Below are 4,324 nucleotides of genomic sequence, written 5' to 3' on the forward strand. Positions count from 1 at the left end.
TCACATGTCGTGTGGGTATGGTGACAGGTGTGGCACATTGGTGAAACTTTTGGAGGGTCATCGTGAGGGATATCGCCTTCCATCCAGGACCCACTGCTAGAAAGGGGCCCACGGTTTGTACTCAGAACACTTCGTCATGTATGATACACCTGCTGTACGACGGAGGTGTGGGGAGGCTTCCTCCCAGGGTGTTCACCAGGGCAGAGGCCTGGAAATAAGATGCCCGCCAGGAGGGGAGAGTCGAGTCACTAATGCTCTGTCCACACTGCGAAATGCTCCACAGACATTAAGAAGAATGCAGAGGGACCAAGGTGACACTGAGTCGGGAAAAGGAGCTACAGATGTCCACGGTTGGAACCATTCCTTTGGGTGCAACTCTTGAAAAAGCATAGGCTTATCCTCACAAGTATATGCATGGAAAAATTTCTGGAAGCACACACCAAAACCCTCCAAAATGAAATTGCGTTTGGCGAGAGAGACAGGTGTGGAGGAGGAGGCTTTCTCTTTTCACTGCGTACTTTATTATTCTGCTTGGATTTCTGATCGTGTGCACGGCGTGTTTTACTTTTAAAAATGTCATCGGGAATTATCTGGGTGGTGGGATTTGAGGCCGATTTAGTTTTCTTCTTTGTACTTTTCTATATCAAAAAGAATCAAAATCAATGTGTTTAAATGTTGCAAAACAAACAAAAACTTTTGCTGCCCTGGGGATAAAGTCCATGCTCCTGCGCTCTCACTGGGAGGTCCTTTGGCGCCAGCGGCTGCTTCCCCTCCAGTCTCCCGACTCCTGGGTCCGCCACAGCCAGCCCCATCCGCTTTCCACGCCCCAGAGCCCCTTGCTCTCTCTTACCTCTGGGCCTTTGGCCATGCTGTTCCATCCACCTGGAAAACTCAGCCCCTCCAACTGCCTCTTAATTTTGCTTTTTTCCTCCTTCAGCCTGGCACCAGGCGCCTGCCCATGCCCCCTCCCCCGCTGCTCACCGTCTCGCCCTGCCTGGCTGGCTCCCCAGCACCCTGGCCTCACCTCTGTCAGGCCGTAGCTCCTATCACGCCGCCGTGAGGCCTCTTCCGCCCGTCAGCCCCCCCCCCCCCCCCCATCACTACCTCACAATGGCCTGGAAGGTGAGGACAGGCCCTGCTTCACCGACAGCGTCCAGGGCCCAGCTCTATGCCTGGCACACGGTGGGTTTCAACAGCGATTGCTGACGGAACTGACAGATGATTTCCTGAAATGAACGAACGCACAGCTGGCACCCAGGCTCGGCTCTCGAGCAGGCCTGTTAGTGGGGCTGGATCCCGGGGCCTCAGAGCCCGCCGAGGCAGTCTGCAGGGGCAGACAAAGCAACCCGCAGCAGCGCCGCCCGCTCACTCCACGGTGGCTTTTATTTCCTCTTTGGTGGTGCCAAGTCCCTGAGCAAATATTTTCCTGGAGCGGAGTTGCGGCTTAGCTCCCGGCCCTAAGCGCTGGAAACACCGCTGCGCCGGGTAGCTCCCAGGACTCAGAGAAGGCGCGGGGTCCGGCTGCAGCTCCGGGCCGAGGGTCATCGGGACGCCTCCGCCAGGTGCCCACCCTCCTGGTCGGCGCACGGGCCCTGCACCGGGCTGCCGACCCGGGAGGCAGCCAGCTTGATCTTGTTCGGCCCACGGCTGGGAAAGGCTTTAGCTCTGGGCCTCTCTGCCCATAAATTAGAATTCTCTGGGATCCCGAAGAAAACGTAGGCCATGTGGGCCTCCCTCGTTTTTTTGCTGAAAAAGCTACAGTGGGGTTTAAAGGAACTAATTAGAATCTCAGAAGCCCTTTTAAAAGCCTCCCTCCCCAGTTTAACTTTCTTATTGCAGAATAACATACACAGAATACGCTCATCTGGAGCATATAGCTTGATGATTGCCTTACGTATGCATACACCCCTGTAATCACCACCTACATCAAGCCAGAGAACCTTCCAGAGGAGCTTCCTTCATGTTCCTGCCTTGCCAATCCCACACCCTCAGCAGAAGCACCACGGGCTTTTATTACCATCGATTAGCTTTGCCTGTTCCTGAACTTTATATAAATGGAATCATGCCATCGGAGCTCTTTTGTGTCTGGTTTCTTGAGCTTAACGCATTGCCTGTGATACTCATCTATGTTGTACGTGGAACAGCAGCTGGTCCTTTCTTTGCGGAGGAGTATTCCACTGCATCAGCGTGTCACCATCTAGTTCTCCATTGTCCTGTTTGGGGTTTGTTTCCATGTTCGGGCTCTGTATGGTGAATGAAGCCTCCAGCGGACGCGAGCCCTCGTTCCGCTTGGATTAGAAGGAAGCTACAGGTTTCTCTTCGTCAGATTCTGCTCCGCAATTTATGCGTCCATTGGCACGGTCTCCAGCCGCCTGGAAGAGTTCCGGGCGCTCCACGTGCTCCCCAGCTATCGTCCATCTCTAATGTGAGCCTCTGTTGTGGGGTGCGGGGGTGCCTTGCACCGTGAATAAGCTTCGAGCTTGACTTTCAGAGCAAGACAGCAAGCAGCTCCAGGTGGCTACAGAGAGCACCCTAAAGGCAAAGACTCCCTTTCTGCAGTGAGCGCATGCCTCATGCTGGGTCATAATAAGGCGTCTGCCCGCAGGAGGCACCCAGGGTAGCAGGAAGCCAATGTGGAAGCACACACCTAGGTGATGTGGTGAGAGGTGCCAAGAGGAGTAACCCAGAAGTTCAGGGGCACAGAGGCCTCCGTGCCTCTCCTTAGAGCTGTGAGCCCAGGCTTGAAGCAAAGCAGGTATACGGTAACACGGCCAAGGGCCCGATTTGGGAGTGCGTTCACACGCACCCCCGCACTCCGCCAGCAGGTGTAGAGCTGGTGATGCTCAAAGAAGGCACTAGGTGACAGGGTGCTATGATGCTGGGAAGGGGGGGCGTGGAGGGAGAAAGCCAGGTGAGAGCTGTGATCAGGCCAGGCAGAGCTGGCAGGATCCTAAGCCCCTCGAGGGTCCCCTGGCTCAGGGCCCTCCCCTTCCGCTTCTGCAGCTCTGGGAACCAGAGCTCAGGTCTTCCAAGGCAGCCAGGCTGCCTCGCTCTTGTGCCAGGCTGGAGAGAAGGGGGATGGGGGGGGGGGTGCTGACGGAGACAGAGGTGGAGAGCGAGCCTCGGAGCAGGGGGCACAGCCCCACACTCCTCTCTGCGTGGTAGTCCCCTGCAGACCCATTTAAAAGAAGACTTTTTCCCCAGATGCTTCTTGGGGTCCACCTACCAGAAATGCCAACCTGGGAGGTGGCATCAGACGACCCCCCTGAGGCCAGGCAGTGGGCTTCCATCACCTCTGCCCCCCATGACCACCCCCTCAGAGGACAACCTTCACTCCACGTGAGAAGTGCACCTGGGGAGGGCAAGGTGAGGCCCAGTGAAGTGGGGACAGGCCTCACAGGTTCTGCCGGTTTCACCTCTGAACAAGTTTTCAAACCCAGCTCCTCCTCCCCATCTCTTTGCTGTCCCGGGATTCAGCCTCACATCCCTCTGGTTCCCGGATCTGCTCACTCCTCAAAGACCCGCAGAGAAGTTGCAGGTGTCTTCTCGCCATATTCCAGCATCGTCTCTTCCCACACCTGTTTTCGTGCCTCATCAGCATGAAGCCTCTTGAGTCCATAAAAAATTTTTTAATGTTTATTTATTTTTGAGAGAGAGACAGAGCGAGAGCAGGGGAGGGGCAGAGAGAGGGGGACACACAGAATACAAAGCAGACCCCAAGCTCAGAGCTGTCAGCACAGAGCTTGACGAGGGGCTCGAACTTACAGACCTCGAGATCATGACCCCTGAGCCGAAGTCGGACGCTTAACCAACTGAGCCACCCAGGCGCCCTTTGAATCCCTATTTTTGCCAAAGCTGGACCTTCTGCCTGAAATGCCTCCCACCCCCACCCCCATTTGAGATGCCTCTGTCCTTCAAGTGCCACCTCTGGGTACCTCTCCCAACCTACCCACACTGAGCCCCCTACCATGACGTCCCTGAGAGGAGCACGGAGCATCTTTGTTCTGGATGTGAAGGCACAGGGTAACCTTGTGATCTGGAGCAAACCTGAGAGGCAAGCGAGGCAGAAAGTGCAATTTAAAACAGAAACTGGCTTAAATTAAGAAGGTGACAATCGATTTAGGAGATGGCTCGCTCGTCAGTTGAGGAAAGACCTTGTAAGAACTCTTGGTGGAAAATTCAAGGAGCCCTCATCCCCACACAACGTAGGAACACATGGCCAAGCGCACCACGGTGAGATGTAAAGGTGAGGAAAAAAGGACACATCACTCCTTGCTCCATTCCCAGCAGAGGGGGGCAGGGGGAGTCTTGGAAACGCAGAAAA

At 55.3% G+C, this 4,324-nt stretch overlaps 1 long non-coding RNA gene across 1 annotated transcript; it reads left to right on the forward strand.

Moving 5' to 3' along the window:
* The first annotated feature begins 1,115 nt into the window (after positions 1-1,115).
* LOC131486168 (uncharacterized) lies at positions 1,116-2,068 on the forward strand. The gene is made up of 2 exons (XR_009249214.1): positions 1,116-1,182; positions 1,840-2,068. It is a non-coding gene; the product is annotated as an uncharacterized LOC131486168 (long non-coding RNA).
* Positions 2,069-4,324: the final 2,256 nt, after the last annotated feature.

The sequence above is a fragment of the Neofelis nebulosa genome, chromosome 9, assembly GCF_028018385.1.
Source record: "Neofelis nebulosa isolate mNeoNeb1 chromosome 9, mNeoNeb1.pri, whole genome shotgun sequence".
NCBI classification, from domain to species: Eukaryota; Metazoa; Chordata; class Mammalia; order Carnivora; family Felidae; genus Neofelis; species Neofelis nebulosa.